Below are 27,494 nucleotides of genomic sequence, written 5' to 3'. Positions count from 1 at the left end.
ACGGGGACTCGGGGTAACCATCTTGGTAATCACAAGCCTCTCCTGATGACCAGGATATCCTCAAAATCATTTTGAGATGAAGGATGAATGAAGGAACCCAGATGGATTACTTCATTTTCTTCCCATTTGTTTTTAAAAACTTGTCCCATATGAAGAAGAAAAAGCAGCATAAGGAGATGCCATCAGCCCATCACAGTCTTTTAAAAAGGCACTCGCGCGTATACATGAGGAAGCCATCTGTGGCCTGCTGAAGCCTAAGAGAGGGAATCAATTCAGGTTTCTCTCTTCTTGTTTGGAGGGGGAAACCAAGGCTTTGGTTTAGCAACTTCTTTGCTAAAGTCAGAGTTCACACAGAGTCCATGCTAGATTTCTTCTTAAAAAAAGGGAAGCAACTCAAGAAAGGAGGGAAGGCAGGAGTGCTAACCCTCCGCCCCTTGCAGGAAGGAGTTGCACCCGTGAGCACACAGAACACTGAGACTGGGGTGAAGATGAATCGCCTTCTCGTCCCAGTCACTAAATCTGAGACATCTGTGATTAATAAAGCACTTTTTTTTTTTATTGTAAGAAAAAAAGGAGAAAGGACCATATCCTGCTAGTTGCAGACTAAGAAGGATCACATTTCATTGCAGCCCTCTCCCTGTTCTACGACGGTAGGAAGTCTCGGGATGTTTATAATCCTGCAGTGCTGAGTGTGCCTGTGGACAGAACGAAGAACACCAGCCCCTGGAGTGGGAAACGGTTCCTTGAAACCCTGGCATTCCCTCGAGGCACTCCTACGGCCTTTCTTCCTTTTCTGTCCCCATGGTACAGGGCAGAGAGGTCTGTTGTTTGTTCACGCTGTCTCTGCAGAGTTTAAAGCCTGCTTTACCTTCAAGTGAGCCCTTTCCAGATGAATGCAAAAGCAATGGGGCCAGGTTCTAGCCCCATCCCGTCAGGTCCTGGGCTAGGTACCGGACAAGGCCTTCAGTTTTCTGATTGTGGAGTGACAGTGAGTCCTCCCCAGGCTGCTGGGAGGACAGGAACGAACACGGTCTTTGTAAAATCACAGTCTGACACAAACAGGAGGCAATCCTCCTATTTGTACACAGAAGCAATTTGCAGGAGGCACACGGGGGGGGAGGGAGGCCCCCCTGGGCCAGGCACAGGAAGAAGGGACGGTTAGGACAGCAAGGGCCTGATCTCTCCCGGGTGGCCGGAGCCGCAGCGCTGCACCACACGCTGCCCATCTGCAGAGACAAGCGCCCCTCACTCCACATGATGTCAGCCAGACGCGCACATGGGACCAGCGCTGATAGCCGCGTCCCGTCTGATGAGGCATGACTGCCACACAGATGCATACACTCAACCCTGGGAGACTTTCCAATAACCTGCTGGCTCACATTTCAAATCCTCCTGCACAGAGTGTCCCAGAACGACTGTAGCTCATTTTGAAGGAAGATATTCCCATCTTTCTGTCCATTGTACATGCTCAAAAATCCCTGTCAAATGAACAATGCAGTGATGTCTTGATACATCCTCTAACCAGGATCAACCTAACTCAGAGCTCAGCACCCTCCCAGGGCAAACCGCTAATTTATAATTCTAGTTATAAGGACGTGAAGCAATGTTTCTTCAGTAGTTATTGCTAGAGAAAGATTATGTGCTAAAGGAAGATAATTCAAGGCCACTTCGGGGCAGCTGCTTCTCATGTCTGAAAATAATTCCATCAGACTATTTCAGAACAGGCTGGGCAGGGTGTAATCAGGTCCACCTGGTCTTCGGCAGTTTCTCAAGCCTCTTGTCAAGAATTCAACACAGTAAATCACATTTTAATTTAGGAGATTCTTGTACCATACCAGGAAGGTCGCAATGTACAGAAAATCAGATCTAAAAATTTACTTGATGGAGCAAAGAAGTTGCTTGCTTATGGCTGCTGACTGGGTTGGTTCAAATATGCCAGAGCAAAATTTTCTCAGTAAATGACTATCATCTCTATACTTTTCAAACTGGCTTTTAATTCCCTGCTTTTGGAATCAAGGTAACATCTTTTTGGAATGGGGGGAAAAAAAAGGCCATAATACACTAGAAATCCTCTTGAAGATCACATAAAAAGTGAGCTAATCAGTAAATTATTCTCTCAGACGCGTTTCTAGGAATTGCATCTCTGTATCACACAGCGATTACAATGACCTACACAGGCTAAGCGTGTTAATTTATGACAATGATGAGGGAGACGAAGCTGGGGTGTTACTGGGGGAAACTTCACGTACTGAAGGGGGAAACTGACCTGCCCAAGGAGAGTTACACTTTTGGCGGTTCAGAATACTGGAGCAAGTATTTTTATAATATATTTCCAAACTTAAGTCTATATTCTATTCGTAAGTATCTGAAAACTTTTCTTGATTGCTTTCTTTTTCATTCCAGTTACCTCACTCTTATCTATGTTCCACTCATCTTGTATGCGAATCAGCATTAGTAACGATGCATTGGGGGTTGAGACACACAGTGGACGCGCACCCTCAGGCAGTTATCTGCTGCCCCCCACCCCACACCTATGTTCTGGTGTCCCGCATTTCCAGGGTTTCACTCTGGTCTGAAACTGTCACACAAATTCACGATAACACAGGAAATAATCTTTTTAAAAAGTCAGAAGCTGTACAGAGGTAGTGAGCAGCCCTACAGTCTGTGGAATGGTAATGAGTGAAAAATGTGGCAAGAACAACAGAAGCAAATTTGCAAGGGGAGTCCTTAATGCAAAAATGTGAGCTCTGTATTTGCTTTCAAAGATGAAGGAAACACAGAAAACATGGAGAGAAAGACTAAACTCCTGAATTTTTTTTTTTTTTTTAAGTAATCCCGAGATTCACCCAGAGGTCCAGCATAGCACTCTAATGAAGAACACATGGTCTTTGCGGCCTGAGAAAATGCACATAAATGACCAGCACATTCACCCCTCCCTGTGCAGCCCCCTTCCACGAATTCACACTAGTGTTCACTAGCAGCCCACCTCAGGGGACCCCTGAATGGAAGAACACAATGTAATCACTGGCATCAATTAACAGACTCAACTAGAAACAACTGGACTCGAGGAGAAACAATCTCTCCAACCTGTCTCTTGGGAGGTTGAAAGCAAGGCTGTGTGGGGACAGAAAGCACAGTGTCCCTGTCAGGTGCTCAGGGAGTCACGTCATGAACAAAGAATGGCTTCTCACCACCACATAGCACGTGGAGCAACAGAGACACAAGGGTTGTAACCTCTACCTAACCAGACATGCATGCAAACGGAAGTCGCACGTGCAAATTTCGCTCTTTTGACTCTTAGAGAAATCTCTAAATGCTCTTTATTCTTAGTGTGGTTTCTGAAAACGCTTAAAACATTACATAATCACTGGAAAATGTGGCTATGTCAACAAATGCAGAACTACAAGCATCATTTTCCCTCTCGAATTCATTCCTGGGAGGGGAATGCTAACCTGTCAGAATTTCTAGTCAGGAAAGTGTCTCATCTTAAAGATCTTTCTCGGGCGCCTGAGTGGCTCAGTCGTTCAGCATCTGCCTTCGGCTCAGGTCATGATCCCAGGGTTCTGGGATCGAGCCCCACATCGGGCTCCCTGCTCAGTGGGGAGCCTGCTTCTCCCTCTCCCACTGCCCCTGCTTGTGCTCCTGCTCTCGCTCTCTGTTTCTGTCAAATAAATAAATAAACTCTTAAAAAAAAAAAAAAGATCTTTCTCCACGTGAATTTCAACACTTGAATTTTCATAAGGAAACCCTGAGAAACTAAATAAAAATGAAAGCAGATGGCATAATCCTTTGCTTGGCTAATCAGATGAACAGGATATCACATACTGCCAAAGTGGAAATGTGAAAACTCCTCAGAAATGAAATAATAGTCATTTTTGATAGTGGAGAACACAAAGGATGGATTAGTCTGGATCAATGTAAGGAATTTAATACAAATCTAATGAATGGAGTTATCCATGCCCTGAACAAAGAAGGCCCTGGCTCACTGGCTGGATCAGGAATGCTCTAGGGACAAGTACATCTGTGGCTGGTGACAGTTCATCACCAGGCTGGCTTCTAGGAAGAGGTGAGCTAAGAAGCCGTCATATCTTGAGACCGGGACACTGGGAGACGGAAGCATAGTGATAGTCAAGGTTGAATGCTACAGTGTGTCTTGCTGATCTGACACCCCCTTCCAGGGTGGTGGGGGAGAACCGGGCACGTGTGGGTTGACCGCTCGCCTGAGGCAGACATCCACACACAGGAAACCACACTGTTGTAAAACCCAACTATGTTGTCAGAGAGTACTTGTCTTCTTTTTAAACCCTGTTTTTATGTTGGGGCTTATTTCTTTATGTGAACCTCCTCTCCCTGGGACAAATGCTGGCTTTGTTGGAGGAGAGCTTCTAGCCCATATTCCTTTTTTCTCCGGAAAACAGGGGCATTTTCTTTGCCTTTTACATGAGTTAGCTCTTGAAATATATTTTTTGGGAGATGAACAGCAGGCTTTTCTGCAACCAAAAGCCTAAGGTGTCACAAGGGGAAAAGCAATCCCCAAGGAGCTATCTTGCCAGTGATGACAGGGAGGGGATTTCATTCCTGACTTTCACACAAGGACAAAAACAGATGTTTAAAGATATCCTTGCTGGATGGAAGAAAGACAGTTTTTTAAAAAACTGCAAAAAAAAGAGAGAGAGACTGGAGAAACACACACAAATCCTGCAAGCTGCAGACATTTCTGTCTACCAGGGTTTTCTGACACCTTCCAGCCTGGCCCCCACTCTCCTGATGTACATGGCTCTCTAGCAACATTGGCTGGGAAATCAGAATGAAAGGCCGTGTAGCAGCAGCACTCACACGGAAAGTTCTCCAGCCATCGAGTGGCCCCACCGTGCTGCTCCATGTGAAGTCCTGGGCAGCAGGGGCCAACGGGGCAGAGGGGCCTTTGACACCTCACCTGGTTCTACTGCTCTCTCTACACACATAAACAGAAGCTGTAAGCCGCAGACCAGGCTGCTTCCGTGGAGGGTCTGCAGGAGAGGGCCCTGCCTGTGAGTACACAGCCACGTGGCACCACCATGCAGGCGATTAGTGACATCCTGGGGCATGCTGCTCTCAGCCCCGGTCTGCTGACCGTTCAAAAGCAGGAAAACTTCTGAATGCTCCTCTATTTGTTTGGCTTTTTCAGAAGCTGAGAACCTCTGTGTTCCCCAAAAGTCAAATGGCTGTTCTTTCCACAAGCTTAAGATGACTACCACTTACACAAAGAAAGATTATTATAAAAACAAATATCATGTGTTTACTAGATTACTTAGTATTTAGTATACCGCGGACTTAGGGATAATGAGGTTTTTCTCTGAGATAAAATAATGGGTTCTTGATTCTTAATTTCTTATTTGGGAAGCTATTCCCAGGGCAATACAGCATTTATTATTGCCCTGAATAGATAATCATCATTTAAGGGAATAGAAAGCTAATTTGGGGGGAAATAAGCAATCCTGTGATGCTCACATAACATTCCCTTCATCTGATTCTGCCTTTCAGAGGTTCAAAGACTGCTAAGGAACAGGAATGTTTAACCCATGGGTATAACTGTTCCTGATATGAAACACAAAGTATTAGCAGTGAAGGATCTAATCTTATTTGAAGGAAGCTTACATTTGCACTGTATTCTTTATGATGAACGTTTAAGTTTTTGGTTAATGTCTTATTACTGGTTGGAAAAAAATGAAATAAATCAGCCTACCTTCTTACAGAAGAAACAAAGATTTTTTTAGGGGGCAATTTATAGATTTCCCAAAAGCTGAAAATGTCTCTAAATGAAGCAGGAGGTACACAAAGACACTCCCATGCAAAATGGCTTAAAAGAACATTCTGTAGTTAGTGGTTTAAACTGCATGATTGATTTGTTGCAGGTGCTGACAGATTTCTCCTCGTTCATATACAAATTTATTATTTTTAAATAAGACTGGATCCAGAATGCCAACATGCAAAAGCCTTTTTCCTACACTCTAGAAAATGCATGAATTGCCTAAGAACATACCTAACTAAAATATGCTATAAGCCATGCAAACTTATGTTTTCATATAGCCACGTAACTCATTTCATATAACCGTATACTAATTTTACATAGCAGTAGGAAGAAAAAAAAACGGCCTTGGAATGTTCTGCAGTGAGCTTGCCAAGCAGTATCACTCTTCATGTCCTCGTCAACAGCAGTTAGCTGAAGCTTCAGTCTCAAGAGAGTGGAGTATTAGTTTGGAAAGAGTTACAGCCCTGGAGAATGAGGAAATGGATGGTTCCCCCCCAGAAACCACAAAGCAAATATCTAGTACATTATATTTTAGGGTCCCTGGTCATTTGGTTCAAAAATAAAGAAAACATAAAGCCCTAAGCAGTTAGGAATCTCTTTCCTAACTGTTTTAGTAATACCTCTACCAAAGGCAAAATGCTGCTCTAACTTAAAGCTAAGCACTTGGAAACTGGGATTAAAATGTTAACCACAGCCGAGGAGGCCAAAAGCCCAAGGTGTGCGTACTTAGCAGTCCCCATGGTTACCACCCACTTCCAAGCACGCAAACGGTTAAGGGGCTGCAATCCCAAACTTTGATTTGATGTTAGGACAGCCCCCCCCCCCCCCCACCGCCCTACAAGAACTGAATGGCACTGAATTTTAGTTTTCACATGACCAGTCTGTAATTTCTTGAAACCTGCCCACTCTCGTCCTCGGACATTACGTAGCAAAACAATGACAAAAGCCAAAAAACACAAAGAAAAGAGGGTCAGGGCGACTGTACTTGGAGCTGTTCACGTCTCCACCACTGGAGGCGAAACCTCCTCAGCACGGGCCGCTTTCTAAGAATCCGCACGCCTCCTGCCGTGAGTGCCCACGGCCTGTCGTTCCGGCAGCTCGGGCAGCGGAGCATCCACGGGGAGGAGGAGGAAGGAGGAAGGAGGAAGGGAGGCCTGGAGCCATGCCAGGGGGGAACAAAAGCCGGCCCGGGGACGAAGGGGATGAAAAGAACGCCTCTGCTATGAACGCCAATTAAGGGCACAAAGCCTGTCCTTGGCGTTAATTAGCGCCCCGTGTGACAGAACAGCACAGCCACAGACCGGGAGGGGAGCGGCGGGGGGGGGGGGGGGGGCGGGGGGGGGGCGGGGGGCTAGCGCCGGGGGCCGGCTTCCTCCTCAGCAGCAGGCAGGCAAAGGGAGCGTTTAGCTCTCCGTCACAACAGGCACACTGCCGTCCTGTTACCAAAGGCTCCCTCATTCCCGTGTGCTTCCGGGCCACGGGGCCACTCCTGACAAGACCCCCACGGCTTCAAGAGATGGAGGGGGGTGGCCCTCGGGCCTTGGGCCGGTGGCCGTGGCTGCGTCGTGGGACAGAAGAACAACTCTGGTCCCATCATGCTGCCGGGTGCAGGTCCGTTTTCGGGACGGTATGACTTGTTCTTAATTTTAACAAGAGGTGACAAGAGAAACCTTCAGCTTTGCGTCTGAGAAAATGGGACAATGGATACGACTGAGACGGTTTCTCAAGGTCGCATTTTCAAAGGAGAAGTAAAACGTGCGTCATTTCACATAGGAAAAGACTAGAAGAAAACGGAAATGTGCCCAAACATGATCTGCCAATGTGATCTTTCCCTCCACTGCTCCTTCCGTAATTTTTTTTTTTTTTTACTGTTAGCGTAGAGTTTCAGAGAAACTGTAGGTTTTGGGTTCACATTTGTACGGTGGTTTGATGTGAGGCCTGTAAAAACTGACTGGGAGCATCTGCGCTGTGGGCCCCCCGCCCCCCCCGCCCCCCCCGCGCCCCCAGCCAGTCCTCCGAGACCGGAAGAGGAAATGGGGGGAGTCTCCGTGGACTAATTCCCAGGCAGCCTACCCTGGGTTTATGGACTCGCTCGCTCACCAGAGGCCAACTTCGAGCACCTGGAGGAAATTCCTCAGAATAGAAAGCCATAAATTTGTGTTCATCCTGAAGTCTGGCTAAAGAAACATGCTTAGAAAGAGCACACAGAGCAGAGAGATCACAGCTGAAGAGCAGGGGCCTGCTCCTTGTCTAGAGAGAAGAAAGGATTCCAGAGCCAGGAAAGGTCATTTCCACTGAAGGCTCCTAACCTGGGACACTGAGGGAATTTTTCAGTCTGTTTTTAATATTGACTTCGAAGTTTTAATACTTCAGAATTTCATGTTCACCCTAAATAAGGCCAAATAATCTTACGTTTCTTCGCATTTTGGCTGGAAATACATATAAATCCAGTGTGTTCACACGGTTTTGATTTTTGTTCCCTGAAACTATCACCAGAAGCTCAGAGTGACAAATACATCTTTGATTAGTGAAAAGTGAGAAAACAAAATTATTTTTAAAACTGCAGGTTTTTAACCTCACAAAGAAAAAACAGCCTTTAATGTAGTTTTTAGAGAACACAGCCACAGCAGCAGCAAGCAGATGTGTGTGTGTCTGCACGTGCATGCACGCATGCATGTGCGTGTGCGCACATCGTTGAGTGTGACTCACAGATTTAGCCGACGTCACACCAGCAGGGGTTGGCGAGGACAGAACACTGGTGGCTGGATTTCTACAGTGACACTATTCCCACTGTATTATCATGCATATCCCGTCTTAAACTGACTCAAAAATACTTAAAGAGCAAAAAAGATTTAAGATAGAATTTAGTTTGCACAGTAACTTGTGTGAAAGGGCTTTCATAGCTGAAATAATACAGTGCTGTGCTAAGCGTTTTGGTGGTTTTCCTTCACTCACAGGAAACGGAATGTTCTGTGCACGGGCATCCCTGCTGAGCAGTGGGCAGGGCTGGGAGCCCACGTGCATACTTTCAGAACAGGTGCACACTGTATGTTCCCTGCATTAAGTCTTTCAAATGTTTTCCTTTAATTTATAAAAACAAAAATTGCATTGGTGAGAATCCACATTCATCAAAAAAGAAACAAGATTTGAAGAGGGTTCAAGGAGAACGATAAGGCACACAGTTCGCTTTGTGTGTCCATCTGTTTAACGTTAAGGAGGATCACTGCACTGTGCTTTTCCTTAGGAGACTATGTACAGGACTGGAATAGATTCCATGTGTCCTATAAAAGGGTATACTTAGTTCAGAATGAGAACAAATTCAACAGTTCCTCTATCTTATCAGTGTAACTGGGCTCTCCCACTAGAACCGTCTTAAAAGATAATTTATAGTTCTTGACCTTACCTAAAACTTGAGTTCTTTTCCTAACAATTGCTTTGCAGTAAAACTCTCCAGGTTTATGGCTGTGTAAGTTATTGGTAATGGCAAGGTCTGCACATAAAACAGGCTTTCATGAAGATTATTCCAAGCAAGAGTAATTCACATTTGAAGGAGAATGCTTCAGTGACTATGTCAGAAAGCAGAAAAACAGCTTTTCCCCAAGGCACTTCAATAAATGAACCCCCCGATTGCTTGGGGGTCTAAAGAACAGCTTTGCAATCACTCTCTATGATTTGCTGGGTATTTTAAAGTTATTTTGGGATTTATTTCTTGGGTATTACACAAAATCATTTTTCTTTTTCAATCTGATGTACGTCTATTTCCGCATAATCAATTTAATAAGTAGAATCAGAATGTATTAAAATATCACCCTCATATTACATGGTATTCTGGAAATTGTCTTGGAATTGCTGTGAAGGTTTGGGAAGAGATGGACGGTCATATTTCCCCAGAAAAAAAGAATCAGAATTTTGCTTTCTCTCGTCTATCCTTTACTGTGAATAGATTAGATTTTTTTTTCCCATGAAAATTCCAGTGGACATCAGTTTCTTTCCAAATTTGTGATAGCTTAAAAAGTTTGTGGTGACAGCTTGGATAACATCACCTGGACTTTCCATTACCGTCTCAGAACTGCCAGAACAAAACTCTATCTAGGGGAAATAACAGAATAGTGTAACTATCCTCCAGTATCTAAAAAGTTAATGTCCCTTCAGAAGAATTTCTAAGGAACTAAAATAACACTAGGATTCAAATTCTCTCTATAAAAAGAATGCTATGTCTTCCTGAAATCCATTATCTCTTGGCAAAACTGTTCATTAAAATATTTTGGTCTAAGCTTTGGCGATGCTTACGCTACGTTGGGAGGGGTACTCCACTGTTACTCCCAATATGCAGACAAAGACACGAGGTTCAGAGACATAAGGTAATTTTCTCAAGACCCAGGGCTACTGAGCGGCTCAGACTTTAAATCAGACTTTTGATGTTACCAACTTGTTCTTTTTCCTTCACAGACATTATTCTTTTCACTGAAGAGATCTTATGGGTCATCTACTTCCCCCACCCAGTGTGGAACGCATAGTGTTCGGTGTCACTAATGGACGCGCCCAGCCTGGACACCGCCAGAGAGGAAGGCCATCCTCAAACAATTTAGCAGAACATAAATATGATAAAAGTTAGGGTCGGTGACTTAGAAATGTCTTGATAGCTTTGTGAACAAAAAATACACAGAATATTTATAAAATTAATGTGTATACCAACAAATTCAATATTCACGCAGTCAACACTTATCTCTTCCGGGGGCCCATTAACCAGATAATTTTCTTGTCTTCTTCTGGTATTTCATGAACAAACATGTGAATAGTGCCACTTCCCCTCAGATGCTAAAAGCACATTTTTTGCCGTTTTCCTCCGACCTCCCCTTCTTTGGTGGGTCCCTCCACCTCATCCCTTCTCTCTTGAGCTCACAATAAACTGGAAGTGTCCAGAAGGCCTCACCTGGTCCCCTTGGGGGTCCCCCTGGCTGCCCACTTCAGAAGCACCGATGTGAGTAACGGTTGGTTGACAGTGGGGGCAAACCTCAGAAGTGCACCAGGCCGGGCCCGAAATCCTAGCAGAAGTCAGCCCTGCCTGTGTGCCAGAGACTCACTTTAATGGCTGTACACTCTGGACAGATGTCGAAAGTGGCTGCTGGAAAGCCAGCCTCCTCCAGAGCGCTGCAGGGCAGTTCTGTGGAGACCCGCAGACCTTGTTCCTCCCCTCACTTCATTCTTTTGTATCCTATTGCCTTTTCCTCCAACATGGAACTTATCGACTTCTCAAATGACCTTTACAGGAATCACGTTTTCTTGCCTTAAGTCTAGCTGTGTGTGTAAAGCCAGAGCCTGGCACACGCACTCCCTTGAATATACGCGGGTGGTTGCGGGAGCATAACCTTATGTTACCTTATTATATGGCCGCAGTTCCTAAGAGAAGGAATCAGAAAATCTAAACATCAATGCTGGACACTACCGTTTTCTGGAATAGTCTGAACTGCCTCCCCCCAGTTAAACCTGAAACAGACATAAGACCAACTAAAATCATAAGGCAATTTGTGGCATAGATTACTTTAGCCTGTTTACATGCCATTTACAAGAAAGAAAGGATAATCAAAAGCAGTCCCCAGATGTTAAGAATGCCTTACAGCCACGCAATCAATCCACATGACTGCTTCTCGTCCCTTTCCGAGAGCCCCCCCACCGAACAGCCCCCCACAGCCCCCTCTCCCAGGCGGGCAGCAGATAACACATTTCAGCATGAAAGCACAAAACGTTTGTTTCAAAGCATGCAGCAACTGCCCCAGCAGCCCCCTGCAAGAGACCAGCCGGAGGGAGCATGTGCAGGAAGCGTGGGTACCTAGGTCGAGGATCCAGTACTTGCAGGTGCCGGGCGGCCCACCGCTGCGGTAGGCAGAGCTGACGGCGGAGAGCGAGTCCAGCGCCTCGACTGGCTTAATTCCGTTCGGCATGGTGGGCACTGAGCTGACTGGAGGCGACAGGCTCGGAACCCCCACCCTCTCTGTCCCCACAAGCAGCCAAAGTCACCCCCTGTCTGGCAGAGCCAGGCACTCAGAAGCAGGCGAAGCAGGCTGGGGCGGGCGCGGCGGCGGGCGGGCAGGCGGAGACTCCTCTGCCTTGCTTCTGAGCGCTGCTTTGCAGTTGGGTTTCACATGTGGGAATATCCAGACGCTGTGGATTACATTCTACCACAGTGACTCTAATTGGAGCTCAAGAAAATTCTGAGGGCGCGCTGTGAGCCAGATGTTTCTCCTCTCTTGCACTAGGCAAAGCTGCGATTTCCTGATGCGCTGAAATGTCAAGTGACGGAAGCCCTCCCCACGCCAGGCTTTCTGACTTGGGCTTTGTGTACGTTTGGATGGAGGTCTTCTCTGAGACATACAACAAATCGTGCCTCCTGATGGGACTTGATAACAAAAAGAAATGCAATGCAATTCGGTCTATAGCCAACTGGTTACATCACTGTGCTAAAATGTCACTCCTCGCTTATTAGAAACATATCTCCCACCAGGCAGGCCAGTGAAAATAAAAATCTTTACTTGTGATTTGTAAAGGCGTTTTTAGTAAAGCATCCTAAAAGCTCATTTTTGTCCTTTTCGGAAATTGCATAGTTTCCTTAGCCTACACCAATTTGGACTCTTTCCTTGAAAGTTTCCCTGTGTTCCCTTCCTGTCTCACACAGCACAATGGCTTCGTGGGCAATATTCCACTGTTTAATGATCATGAAGTCTGACTTTCCAACTTCTAGGGAAGTGTATGCGCTCTCCTGTTTCTCATTAATCTGAGAAGCACACGCAGTGCCCTCCAAACTGTACTGTGATGGCCCATCTCCTGCTTTGAGGCGGCACCTGGAATAGTCTTCACACATCTAACACTGTAATGCGGCCCGCGGTTACTTAAACATTTCCTGAAGGGGTGTTGTTTGTTGAAGCCTGTACGTAACAAAATCACGCACTGCCTTCCCGAGTTCTTATTAATAATTCTTCTATCTCTGTTTTATTTAACCTAATAGCATAAATGATGTTGTGTTGTTTTACTGTTTGCTAAGAGAAAATGTTGTCTTTTCAGTTCCTTGAAAGTTAAACTTGTGTTCTCCCTCCCCCACCGCCCACATTAGTTGTGAAGTAAATTTTTAAAATTCTCAAAGTAAAAAATGTGAAAACAGCATAGACTTCTAATTTCTTTCTCAGTTCAATACAATTCACAACTACAAAAATAAATCAATCAATCAATCCAAGGCACCCAAAGAAAGCTGTCTTGAGCACTTGTTAACACTACCCTAAAACAAACTGCTGCAAAGTAGGATTTCTCTCATATTCTTCTCAAAAGACCAAAAGCAAAGCCCAAGGTTGTTTTTCCCTGTTATAGATCCAGATGGTGTACTCATGCCAGGACCAAGCAAGAGGCAGAATTCTGCACAGAGCACTTTTTATGCACGAAAACTTTATTACTGAATAAATAACCTTTTTTACTTGCAAAAAAAAAAAAAGCAGTAAAAATTATGTCCTAAAGGAAATCAAGTTAATTGACATTCTAAGGTTTCATTTACTACAATCTTTATTAAATATTTTACTTTGTCCCCTTCCAAAAATACAGACTGCCAAGCAATGGCTATTGAAAAAGAAAAAGAAAAGAAAAAGAAAAAGAAAAAGAGCTGTCAGGGAAATTAATTACTTTATGGGTAATATATGTTCTCTACTACAGAGGAAGGGAATGATGCTTAAAAAACAAATACAACAATTTTGGCTAAGATACAATTTCCCCAGTAACTGCCTTCTTCAAATGTCGAGTTCACATCTGTGAGAGAAATATAACATAGAAGGGGTAAGGGAATAAAGGAAGGAAGCCTTCTCATTCCCTCCTTCCTTCTATTTGTGGAAATGTGAGCTTATAGAGTGTTTAATAGGTAACAAAAATATAATATAAATTATATTCAAGGCACCACATGACTCCTACCTGTAAGGAGTGATAATCTAGCTCACTGGACCGACAGGCATGGAACCAACTGAAGAGTCGATATCAGTAAGTGTAAGGTGCTGAGGCAAAGAGGGAGAAAACCCAAACCATGGGGGCAAAACCTTCTCAGAAGTAGGTTCTGAACTCTAAGGCTGACTTCTACCTTGGTGGTATGATGGGAATTTGCTCTCAGAGTCTGCACCAAGTTCAGGCGAGAAACACCCAGTGTGGCCGCAGCAGCCTGCAGACAGAAAAGCTTGGTGGGCACCATGGTCGTGAGTGGGGAAGGAGAAGGCGGGAGGGCAGAGGATGGGGACCTCAGTTTCCTGGGAGCAGCTGTGGAAGAGGTAAGGATGTGCCGCAACCAGCAAGGAAATCAGAAGCGACTGAGAAGTTTGAGGATGGGTGCAATGGGGTCAAAGCTCTGGGCACAGAATGAGACGAGCTGCAGTGTGAGAATCCTGACAGGTAGGAAAAGAAAGGAATGGTGAGCTCAGTCTAGCACAGACGGAGATGAGCTTTGCAAACAAAGGAGACAGACATGTAACTAACCACATGGGGTGGGTTGAAAACAACCATTTTAGGCATTTGGTATTTTTGATATGTTTTTGATATTTATTTGATGTCTGGACATATAATTAAAAGTGTCACAAAGAAAAGAGAAGCTCCAAGGCCCAAGACAGTGCTTTTAAAAATGTTACCCAAGGTTCATCTGTGAGGACCAAAAGCAAGGGGTACTGGGAAGAACAGATGAGAGATACTCGTGTGTCAGAAGGTTGAATGCTAACTCTTGCGCCATGGTTGTGTTTCACAACCCTCTCCCCCAAATAAATCATCAAGATCAACTAGGACTGGGGTGCGTACAAATACGTGCTCAAAATGTAAGATAAACACAGTAACAAAGTACCTAGCCATATTACAAAGGAAAACATTACAAAGGAAAGACTTTTTCCTAAGTGACTCTGAAAAACAGTATTTTGATTCTATACTGTAAAACCAAAGACAAAAGACCTGTAAGTTCGTGTCTCACAGGGGTGTGGGTCAGCAGTAAGAGTAGAGTTGAGTCTTTTATTTTATCATTTTATTTTTTAAAGATTTTTTTTATTTATTTGAGAGAGAGAATGAGAGACAGAGAGCATGAGAGGGAAGAGGGCAGAGGGAGAAGCAGATCCCCTGCTCAGCAGGGAGCCCGATGCAGGACTCGATCTCGGGACTCCAGGATCATGACCTGAGCCGAAGGCAGTCGCTTAACCAACTGAGCCACCCAGGCGCCCAGGTTGAGTCTTTTAAAGTCAAGTCATTTTAGGTAAAGAAAATATTCACTTTCCAAAGAGGAAAAACACAGGTTTCTAGATGAGGATTGAAAATACATCTCGAATAATGGGATGCAGGTGTCTCACTGTCAGAGACGGTTACAGGTGAGGAGAGGGGAAGGACGAGAATGAACCCTGTGTTGTTGACCAGGAGTTGGGACGTTTCAGTGTGATTTGCAATCCTGTTTCTTTACATATGTGCAAACATTCAGAGACACAGAGAACATGAATGTAGGCGTGTGTGTGCACGTAGATAGGTACACGTACATGTCTAGACAGCTGAGAAGACCTAAAGGTCATGATACCATATGGCCCTGAACATACCTAGCACCCAGATTTGTTTTTAATGTCATTCTCCAATAAGAAGGAACCAGGGCTTCTTGGAGAAATGGTTGATCCAGGACTGCAGCAAGGAGAACACAAGATGAGCTGGGAAAATCCTGTCGTGTCAGAAAGCAAGGACGCACGCACAAAATGGTGGGGTGTGTCCATACTACACAGAAGCCAACCAGAAGGAGCTTCTAATCCCAGCCGAAGCTGGGATAAGCTGAGTAACAAAGTAAGTAACAACAGCCCTGGATGATGGTCCAGAGAATAGACATTCACGACCACACTGAGGTACAGAACTGACTAAGTCAGCGAGGCAGAGGGACAGCTCTTCCTTCCGGAATTCTAATTAATCAATTTAGGAAGAAACGAGGGAGCTGCGAATCACCAGGAGGCAGACAGTACAGAGCAGGGAAGAACCACGGATGTTAAAATGAGTGGGTAAAGGCAGGATGGAAAACAGTATTTGGACAGTTTCAAAATATCTCCTGCGAGGTATTTATTAATTACAAAGAGAAAAACAGTAACTTTACGGTGGAGAAAGACGGCAGTCACTGCCCCAACCAGTCGATCAAGGTCACCACCACCAGCAACGGGGCATGTCAGGATCCTCCTGAGCCTCGGATATGCACAGAGGTGGACACAAGTTATCTTTGTGGTTTTCTTGCCAAAAACGCATGAGCTCCATTTAAGTCATGAGAAAACATCAGAGAAGCCCAATGTGAGGGACCACTTACAAAATAAAGGACTGGTAATACCTTAAAAGTGTCAAGGTCATTAAAAAAGGTGTTAAGGTCATGAAAGAAAAAAAAAGGCAGAGGAACTACCACAGATCGGAAAAGAAGAAATATGACATGGATCCTGGATTGGATCCGGAGCCAGGAAAAAAGACAAAGCAAAACCTGAAAAAGGGCTGTGGTGTAATTAACAGAAGTGCATCAAGGCTCCAAGTTGTGAGCCCTGAACCAGGGTCATGTGACATGGGGGGGAGGGTCTAGGTAAAGGGGGTCCAGGGATTCCCTGTACTATTTCTGCAGCTTTTCTGTAAGTCTAAAATTACTTCAAAATAAGAAGTTTTTTGTTGTTTTGTTTTAAAGATTTTATTTATTTATTTGAGAGAGAGAGAGCATGAGAGGGGGAGAGTCAGAGGGAGAAGCAGACCCCCCGCCGAGCAGGGAGCCGGATGCGGGACTCGATCCCGGGACTCCAGGATCATGACCTGAGCCGAAGGCAGTCGCTTAACCGACTGAGCCACCCAGGCGCCCAAAATAAGTTTTTAAAAATAAATTGGGTGTAATGGGTACCTAAATACAAGTAGCTAAAGAACTTGAGAGTGTGAAAAAAGTTACTAGAGAAAAATCGGCAAATTCAGAGAAGAAATTTTGTGGGAAAGACACACATTAGGCAAATTAATGACCTGTGATTAAAGGGATCTATGGTTTATTGAAAAAAATAGACTGAAGGAATATAAAATCATTGTTTGCTTGCATATTTGTGGGACAATATATAACATTCTCATGACAATAAAGGTATTTTATTTAAATTGGTTGAAAAGAGAAATTTTGGTCAAAACACTTCATGTAACCCTCTCCCGTGACAGCCATTCCTGAAATATTTAAAATAAGAACTTCAATGTTCAAGTGCCTATTATTAATCTATCAAAAAAATATGAAGCAAGGTCATTTTTGCCAAAGGCGGTCTTAAAAAACAAAAAACCAGGAAAAAAAAAGGTCCAGATACAAATGGTGCTTTCAAGAATCAGTACTAAAAATACATGTAACAGAAAGCTATTCGTAAAACCAGAATTCAGATAAGGCAAAGGGCCCAAAGTCTTTCTAATCTAATAGAAGAGGACACCAACATTAATAATTAGGCAGCTAATACAGGATGAAAAGGTCCCCCAAACCTTAAACACAACAGGTGGGATATAATAAAAGGGCATCAGCTACATTTTCATATGGAAACTCTAATGACATAACTCAGGAATATTGCCTGTGATTCCCTCTAACAATTACTAGTGTCTTCCTGAGACTCGAAACATGCTTCATGACCCTGCTGCGGGTTTTCTGTGGCCTATCTTCCAGGGGTCCTGACCCACGTGGTCCTGCAGTTGCGGGTGCGGCTCGGGCTGCTCTCCTGCCCGGCCCGCCCCAGCCCTGCGCTCCCTCCTGGCGCGTCCCCCCTGCTCGGCATGGCCGCGGCGCGGGCCCGGGCACTGCTGCACCACCAGGGTCGAGCTGCTCAGGTTCCACGCACAAAGATACTCCTGTTTCGAGGGCATTTTGTCCAGTTTCTTAGCCCACAGATAACACCTCCTGCTCTGGAGGGAGCAGGCGGATGACTAATCCTGCCTCTTAGGGCTCCATTCAGCACATTATTTCCTGCTGCTTTCGTGCACAGTTGCCAATCCACAAAAGCACCTTTATTGAGGGATTCAAACACTCCGTTTGGGTGCCAAAAATTCGATAGGCTCCTTTTCATTGCTTTCCTTACTATCTTTTCACAAACTATGTGAGTTTTTCTCTTAGGTTAACAAAACACACATTCAAGTGCTCCTTTTTTACATTTCACTTTAACTCACTGTGTGACATTCTCTGTTTGCACCAGCACTGGGGGTTGTGTGCAGAATGGCAACATGAGACGGGAACCCCACAAATGTGTTCCCTAAAAAATAACAGAAACAGCAGTGTTCAAAAAATTAGAGCGATGTCACCAACCCCTGATAGCCAATCCATGCTTCGATGTCCCAATTCTGCTAAACTTGAGAGAGTGGGAGGCAGGCCACAAAATCACTGAGGGAGGGAGGGTGGAAGATCTGGACAGGAAGCTTCCTTCCCCCGATTTTTCAAGAAAAAACAAGCGGCAGATTTTGATTGTTTTGGTGTGGGGGGAGGGAGAAAATTTTTACTTTTGGGAATGGTTTTTCCATTCATTCACTCACAAAAAGCTCATGGAGGATAAAGCTCTGTTCTTAACTAGGGGAGGAGGAAGAGGACAGAAGTGGCCCAAAGGAAAGAAAAAAAGACAGATTCCCACGAAGATGACTTCTTTGGGTGACGGAAGGCAACTGGAATTACCATAATTCAAATGAGAAAGTTAAAATGGAGCCTTCCCAGACAAAGGGATGGCTGGAGGGGCCGTGGCCTCTCAGGAATGTACAATATAGCTCCAGGAAGGCAGTCTCAGCTTCTGGAATCAGCTCTTCCACAAATGATGGCTGGTCTTGACAACGGAGTTTGTCTCTAGAGGCTACAGCTTCTCCCCTAGACCAAAGGCTCCTTCCAGCTTGTGCGGAAACAGGATGCACAGTGGTTAAGAACTTGAGCCCCCAAGTCTGACTGCTGTTTTTGAAATCCCATTTTCCAGCACCTACTCAGCTTGGTCAAGTTAATTTCTCGGTGCCTCCATTTTCTCTTCATACCGTGGGGACGACAACAGTAATATCCTGCCCTTGGGAGTACCCTGAAGATTAAACGTAGAGACAAGCAGCACAGTGCCTGGCATACTGCAAGCCCTCAACACATCCCATCTGCTATTACTGTGGGGTTTTTTTGTGGGGGGGGGGGGAGAGGGAGAGAGAGAGCGGGGGAGAGGGCAAGGACGTGCTTGGGGGAGGGCAGAGGGAGAGACAGAATTTCAAGTGATGTGGGGCTCGCTCCCATGACCCTGAGATCAGGACTTGCTGAAATCAAGTCTGAGCCCCCCAGGCGCCCCTACTGTTAGTTGTTAAGGCTCCAACAGCACCCTTCGCTGTGGGCTGACTGTGCCCACCTCCAAATTTGTACGTTGAAGTCCTAAGCCACAGTACCTCAGAATGTAACCGCAGCTGGAGATAGGGTCTTTAAAGAGGTCCTTAGGTTAAAACGAAGCTGTTAGAGTGGGTACTAATCTGACCGGTGTCCTTTTAAGAATAGAAAATTTAGACACACACAGAGGCACCAGGGGTGAACACACAGGAGGACCATGTGAGGACATGGCAGTCAAAGGCCTGAGAAGAAAGCAACCCTGCTGATGCCTTGATCTTGGACTTGCAGCTTCCAGAACTATGAAAAAATAAACTGCTGTTGTTGAACATGTAGTCTGTGGTATTTTGGTAGCCAGAGCTGACTAATACGCCCCTCCTCCCTTGTCTGGTAACACTCTGCTCCATAACCCAGGACTGAAATGGTCTAATTATTTTTGAGACAGGAGGAAATTAATCTCTAAGAACAGCACTTCAATGTTCTTCCCCTCTAGTAAATTCAAAGCTCTACAGACTCAGGAAAAGGGGTGGGGAAGGGAAAAAATGCAACTGAACACACAGGGCTACATCACAATTAGAAATAATATAGGATTCCAGAGCTGTCTGGCCATACAGCCAAGACAAATGAGCCTGTTTACAGTCCTCTTAAATGTATGAAAGGGCCCTTCAAAGAATAAACATGTTGGGTCCCCTGTCCCGAGTTTGGCTAGAAAAATTTTGGGAAAATGATGACCCCTTGAATTGTGAGCCGTGTGGAATGATCAAGCTGTCCAAAGTATCCCTGTCACTGCTGGTCAGCCCGCACTAAAACTCCCCCTGACAGCTCAGACACTAAAGCGCTCTGGTCCACACAGAATGCCAGGAAGGGGAGCCAGGATCCTCCTTCTGGACAGAGCTGGCTGTGGGGGTGATAGTTCAAAGGTCAGCCTCCTTAACCCTCTGATTACATCCGGCCCTACACACCCCTCTTCCGTCCCCTCCAAAACCCTTCCATAGTGTCAGTAAAGGAGGAACGAGATTAGACAGGGGAGATATTTAAAAACAGTATTTTTCAAAATTCATTGTGAAATTTTAGTGATGAACTGAATCCTTCAGAAAGTACAGAGATTATTCGGAGGCTCTGGAGCCCGTTAGAAAACCCACGGACAGGGCTACCTCACGAATGTTTCTCGGAGGCGACGGTGCGGTGTGGAGTCATAAGCAGCTCTGCATAAGTGGAAGGCAAAACAGTGGCGCTGCAAAAAGCTGTTTATTCTCTGGAAACTACCACCCTTGACATTTAGCGGCAAACCCCTAATTTGCACCCTTTTGACTGAATCTGGAATAAAAACACAGAAGTTGGTGAGATGTCATCTACATTAATATTCACCGTATGCTCCTCTACAGAGTTCTATGGGAAAACATCCAGCACAACCTCACCTCCCTGGAGTCAGAAACTTGTGATTTAGTTTATAGGAATGATTTTAAAGAGTGACCTTATTCAAAGAGCACAGTTTTAGGTTTTTTTTTTTTCTAAGTGGGTAAAATGATGTTAGAGAACTCAAGGGGTTTGGTACAGATCACATGATCACGACTCCTAACAAAATTAAAAAATACATAAAAGCAAATGTCATTATATAGCATATTTACGACTTTTTCTGTTGTAATTAATTTATGATTTGGGTGATTCTTCTTCAAAAATTTGCTTTCCATAAATGCATTTACCCTTGCACCCATCGACAGGCTGCGAGCATTCCATCTCACAGCTAAGCCTGCTTGGCAGGGCCGGCAACGACCGCCAACACCGTGGCGTGGCTCACGTGTGCACCGCTCGGGGACAAGCCGCGTGCACACACGACGTCGACATGCCTGTCACAGAGGACGAAGCGCATCTCTACGCACTGGTCTGGAGCCGATTCTACAAGGCTTGACCAAGTGCAAAAAGCCAAAACATGCTACCTTCTATGTAAGAACATGGAGGCAAGAATGTGTGTGTTTCTATTTGCCTAACAAAATACCGGAAGTAGAGCTTAGGAACGTTGTAATAAAAACGGTTATCCTTACGTGGCTAACAGGACTGTGGGAATAAGAGAGCTCAGCTTACAGCTTTTCACGATTTAATTTCTGAAGCGAAATGTCTAAAAGTGAATTTCAAAATCTGCTGTTTCCTCTCTCCTTTAGAGAACGCTCTGTATGTGGCGTTGCTGCAATTGTGTGCAAACGTTTTACAGCCACATTCGTTGTCCTGGGAACCGGTGCCAAAGCTTTCATCAGGCATCTGTCAGGCTCCCAGTCCAGAATCGGCTGGGACATCACCTTCCCTTCTCCCTATAGTGGCAGATCAGCTATCAGGATCTACAGCCCAAGCCAGGAAAACCCTCACCACTTACCGGAAAGTTAGCACTGGGAACATAATGACAAAATCATCTCAGGCTTCTCTGAACACAGCAAGGAATACAGGGGCAAAAGCCAAAACATACTTCGGTTTGTGTAGCACCCTTTTCTTAGGTGCTGTTTTATCAGGTGTTCTCAGAGCCATGATCTGCTACGTAAATCATGGTGACAAGTGCCAATGCAGTTCAACGGGGATACACTATTGTTTCCCACCGTGGATAGCACTTACTCATGGTCAAAACACTTAGTGGAAACCAGTACACAATTTTTAAACGGTTTTTCACCAAACCCGTATCATCTCTGTAAATTTTCCCGACTTCTGCAGACCCTAATTAGAATGAAGACATTTAGAAAGAAACCCCAGTTTGTCTAATAAATGGCAAAGCCTGATATGTACCAATGTCGGAGAGGAGGCAGTTGGAAAGCGGGACTCGGATGCCTGTGTCTTGTACCTGCGGCCACCCCCTGCCCAGCCCGTGAGTCACACTGAGGAGAGCACGTCCTACTTTCCCTGGTGAGCCTTCTCCCCTGATTATATTTCTCTCCCTAAACGCCGTCTCCTGGTCATTTAAAGCAAGTGTGGGAAGACGGTTTTCTCATTCGTTGTTTATGCTTTGCCATCTATATAATTTTGTGATCTAATATGGACAGTGTTAATGCCTGCTCATGGTTTTTTCCTGTTTTCATAAACACTTTAATGTAAAGTTGGAACACGAGAATACCTCCAGCATGAAGCATTCACAGAGTAATGGCCCATTTGTGCGGCTCCGTAATTACATGCTGCACAGCAAACAATCCTTAATCATAGGTCTTAAATTGATCACCTTGTCTTGGCTACATGGTGCTCAGGAGAAGGACCACGTCTTTGTTCTTGGTGGGGCTCTGTGTTCCTCAGTTTGTCTTCCCACAGGGATTTACATTAGCAGCTGTTCTCACAGACTAAAAACTGCTCTTTTCCAAACTAATTTTTTTGAAAAAGTATACATATCTTCCATTATACGTATTTTTAAAGAGTATGTGGGCAGATACAGGTTTGAAACACCTATGCCGGGTGTGTTTTCTGATTAACGGTGGTGATATGGCATTAAATAAATATCTAAATACACCAGAATCACAATATAGTCAACTAAATTTTTTCATATCACTAAATCCTTTTTAATGCCTCAGATTTTTCTGAGAACTTATTAGGTTATTTAAAAGTCATAAGCAGTTACAAGAGGTAGGAGATTTTGATCCACCTTTGGGGCAGAGTGCTTCATGATTTGAGAAAGGGGATATGTGAGTTGAACAAATTTAAACCCAGTCATCCCCAATATACTTGAGGAAATGCAAGAGGCCTCGGACGGCAGAGCTGTGTTTTTGGTTACAGAAATTTCTAGAGAGGCACCTTAGTCTCTGTAGAGCTGCTGTTTTTCTGGGTGGCGGTTGTGGGGGGGAAAGAGCACAGGACGAGGCCATGACTCCCGTCAGGAGAGGAGAAGACGTCCCTCTGTCGGCTGCACTATGCTAGGCTGATGCTGTCCTGGGAGCCAGGGGAGTGATTTGGATGGGGGTGAGGAATCTTAGTACCTGCTTGTATTCCGAAGAGGGAAACAGCTTTGACCTGCACTCTGAGCTGGGGGGCCAGCTGACAATGGGCACAGGCTGGGACTGAAGGCGGCAGGGCCTCAGGTCCCTGGGAGAGCACACACTTGGTGGCCTGCGGAGTCCTTCCTTTCCATGACCGCAAACCTCTGTGAAGGTCCTGTCACCTGGTCTCACTTCCACAAAATGGGGACCAAGGGACATGGAAGCTGAGACCATGGGAGAGACCTGGCCTCCTCCCAAAGCCGGGGAGTGGGTGGTAGGGGGGCGGCCACCCACAAGCAGGCAGGGCCGCCAGCTCACAGGGCCCAGATGCTGAGGCAGGGAGGCTAAAGACAGAGGCTCAGATGCACTGCATTTTGGGCCCTAAGGGAAACACAGCCTGATTTTACCCATAGTGGTTGTGGTCAGTGGTTCCCTGAGAATCAGACGTGGAGTTCCGACCTCCAGGCATGGGCTCTGGGCACATTCATTCATTTGTTTTAAGAAATTACAAGTGATTCTGAGGAGCAACCTCTGGTATACAAAGTGTGTCCATTTCTCTGAACTTTGATGAATGGCCCCATGGAACATATCCAGATAAAGAGATGTAAGGCAGACCTCGACAGAGTGGCTCGCAATGAACTGGGCTCATCTGCCCATGCAGACCCCTGCTGAGAGTACATTCCCAGGGGAGCCCACCGCCCTCCCAGGCCTCCAGGCAAAGCTCCCCTCTGGGCCCACGACTCCAGGGCCCTTCTCTCTGTTCTCACTCCCTCTCGGTGTGATGAAAGGCTCTCTGCCTCCCTCATCGGTCCTGTTGTTGAGAACCTGTGTTGTCTGTACTTCCTCGATCATGTTCGTAAGTTTAGCACCATATCTGCACCCACTGCTCGTGCTGAAATCTGTTTTAAAGTACTTGCAGTGAGTACTTTAGAGTTCCCATGGGTTTCCTTGTGGGTCTTTGGTCCCTGAGTACATCTCGTCGGGACTGTCTCATACCCTCAGCTTAGCCTTTGTGCTGAAACACTGTTAACTGCACCAAGATTTATTCCGTTCTCCCCTCACTTCCACGGACTCACTGGATACGTTTATTTTCTTCCTTTAGGGTTTTTCATTTACTTGGTAGGAAGGGACAGAGAATGTCAGGGAGGGGCGAGGGAGTAAGACAAACCCCTCCTGGTACCTGACACAGCACACCAGGGGGAGGGTGTGAGCACAGGCGTGTGTGGCACAAGGCCCTGCAGGACATGCCGGGAGACTGGGCTTCTATCCTCTGAGCGAGAGCAGTCACTGAAGGACTCTGAGGAGCGCGGCATGATGGGATTTGTGCTTTAGTGGCAGTAAGAGAGGAAGGAGCAGTGGGGCCGGGGGGCAGGGAGGGGGGCTGGCGGGCCAGCAGCGAGAGTGGCGCCGGAGAAAAGAGAGTCTGTCTGAAATACATTATTCACAAGGTAACCAAATGTGGTGGGCATGCTCAGAAATCTTCCAAAAAAAAAAAGGAATTATCATATGACAATTCCACTTCTGGGTATACTCCCCAAAGCAGTAAAAGCAGGGCCTCGAGACACTGGAACACTCCTGGTCACAGCAGCATTATTTACGAGGACCGAAAGCTGGAAGCAACCCCAGTGTCCATCAGTGGATGACTGGATCAATGAAACGTGGCCTACACATACCGAGGACTATTATTCAGCTTCAGAGGGAAGGGGCATTCGGGCATACATGCCACAACACGGATGAGCTTGAGGACATCATGTTGGGAAATAAGCCAGTCACAGAAGGAGAAATACCACGTGAGGACCCTCGAGGAGTCAAACACCTAGACACAGAAAGCAGAATTATACCAGGGGAGGGAAACGGGGGTTAGCATTCCCTGGGGACAGAGCTTCAGTGGATGGATGGTGGTGAAGGGACACCATGTGAAGGAACTTAATGCCCCTGAAGAGAACACTGGCTGAGATGGTTAAGTTTTATGTTATGTGAAAACTCGTGTGGTGTCACCACCAGCCCTGGGTTCTGGCATTGGTCACATGCCCCCCGTGGCAAGTGTACGAGTTGGGCTATCACCAGGACCGCCGGGAGAAACTCTCCAGCGCCATCATGCATGGTCACTTGGGTTGTGAAGAGAGGGAAAAGCTGAATCGCTTAGCTGGAGTGGCATAAGACGGGATGTTGTGAATTGGCCTCGTCAGAAAAATAAACACTACTGATATTCCTGTTTACTTTTTGTGACCAAGACTAAGTAAACGAAGAGAGAAAAGTGACAAGTTTTACAAGTTGAGACAGCAGGAAAGGAAAATCCCGTGGATTTACTAAGAGATTAAAGATAATTATGCGGTGTCGACTTCAGCAGTACATCCGTACGTGATCCCCAGGGGAGCACGGGAGACCCATGCCTGGCAGTCCCGGCAGCGTGTCAGACTCACCGGGCGCAGACGCAGTCTCCACGTCTAGGCCCCAGCCCCAGAGTCTGATGTAACACAGGTGGTATAAACCGCAAACACAGGTGAGAATGGGTGAGCGGGAGAATTTGCTGAATCCTTATTCTACCTTCATGTGCTCGGTGTCCGTGTAACTGTGGCTGGAGATGCCGTGAAGAAGGTGGAATGACAGCCAGAGCGAGGCAGGGATGGAACATCAAACACACATGCCGCCGGTCTGCAAAGACTGTTTCCCCAGCAGCCTGCCTCTGTGGGCCTTTCCCACGAGACAGAAAGCATTTTCAACAGGATAGTGTTCACACTGGAAACTAGTTTCACACATAAAACGATCTCCTTGGAAAACAAATCGAGCAATTACATGTCTTGTTCATTTTAAGTAAGTTGTATTTTTAACCTCTCCCTACACCACTCAGTTTAACAGAAAATAAGAGAGAGACCTATTGCTTACAAATTCCAAGTACTCTCATTGTCCAACAGATTTCCATGGTAGCAATGCTGAAAAACCACCACGTGAACCTGGGCAGTGCTCACGGTGAGTACTGGGGCCTTCTCAGATGATGTATTGATTATACTCACAGTCACAGCACAATCTTTAAAATATCATTCACAACCAAACAGACATCTGACCTTAATAGGCATGATTTTTACATCTGAAATTCATGGAAATTTAAGTTTTTTAGACTGGGGAATTATGAAAAAATTATTGAGGCAATAAAGCTGAGAAAATTCTGGAATCAGAAATTAGTAAATGTGCCTCCCGCTTGGGAGATCAGAACAGTAAAGATCGAAGAAGGCATTCAAGAAACTATCTAGAGACAGATACATAATGACAACTCCCTAACTTTCACTAGTCTGGAAGTATGTGAAAGGCAAGACAACCTGCTTTCTGGGATGGTCAAGAGGAGATGCACCAGTGATGGGCACCAAGTTCTTGGAGAGAAGGGGCCACACGTAACTCCTCACTGCATATCCTTCAAGCCCAGCCTGGGGCCCAAAATGAGATGTCTGGTAGCAGACGCACGTGCGTAACAGGTGTCAACAGCCCCGCACACACCAATATACGAGCAATATAGTGGCATGCACTCTTTTCCAAGTAAGAGCAAGAAGAAGGGTTGTGGGCTGAGCTGAAGCCAATCTAGATCTCCTGCTTCCCAAGGTGGCAGTGGCCTCTTGCTCCCTAAGTCTTTGTGTCTTTTTCTTGGGCTTCATTCCCAGATCCTCATCCTATTTGACGAAGGTCTCTTCTCCTAGGTGGAGACCCTGGTCTGATTTCCTGGACTTGAACATGGACAGGACACTCTGGCAGAGGCCTGTCACAGAGCCCCAAAACTTCCCCTCCTCTAATCTATAGCCCAGGTCCTAACACTGTAAGCAAACAATCTTAAGAGATTCTTTGCATTATAGGAAAAATAAAAATGCAAGAAAAAAGTTAAAAATGGAGAAGGTTTCTGAGCCCCCATCTACAACAGGCTTTACTGAATGAAGATATACCCTCTTATTAAAGAAAGAGCATGATGGGGTTTCTCAGGGGCAAGGAGTAACTTCTCAGGTGCTAGAGTGTCACAGAATAAGAGACAAAAGGCCCAGGCAATAAATTGCTACTTAAACCTAAAACCCAGCAAAAACTCAACCTCCATAAGAACTTTTCAGGACAAAGTCAAGTGGGATAAATACATAGTTCTTTCCTCTTGGCTAGCCTGCAATTGTGAACACCAGGAAGCAAAGAACACACCATGGGGAAGGCACATATAAAAAGAAATCTTTCAGAACAAGTGTTGTTTGTAGCATGCTTAAGCTCACCAGGGCTGCTCTGTGTGAGAAACTCGAGGGGAGAAGTTGTACTTTAGTTTCAACTCCAACTCAAGGACTTAAATATATTATGCAACTTTGGAAGTGCTCTGGCAATGGGCTGGCCCAGTGCAGACCCCTATTGGGACTGAAGGGCCACAGCGGGGGGGGGGGGGGGGGGGGGGGGGGGGGGGGGGGGGGGGGGC

The 27,494-nt window shown here is 45.6% G+C and overlaps 1 protein-coding gene across 3 annotated transcripts in view; it reads right to left on the bottom strand.

Annotated features, from left to right (window-relative positions):
- Positions 1–27,494, bottom strand: part of TRIO (trio Rho guanine nucleotide exchange factor) — a 222,543-nt gene that overhangs the window by 45,689 nt on the left and 149,360 nt on the right. The gene's annotated exons all lie outside the window — the stretch shown is intronic.

The sequence above is a fragment of the Mirounga leonina genome, unplaced genomic scaffold (genome assembly GCF_011800145.1).
Source record: "Mirounga leonina isolate KUSES-001 unplaced genomic scaffold, KU_Mleo_1.0 Mir_95, whole genome shotgun sequence".
In the NCBI taxonomy this organism is placed as follows: domain Eukaryota; kingdom Metazoa; phylum Chordata; class Mammalia; order Carnivora; family Phocidae; genus Mirounga; species Mirounga leonina.
Note: the sequence above shows the minus strand (reverse complement) of the source record. Positions and strands in the feature narration are given on the sequence as shown.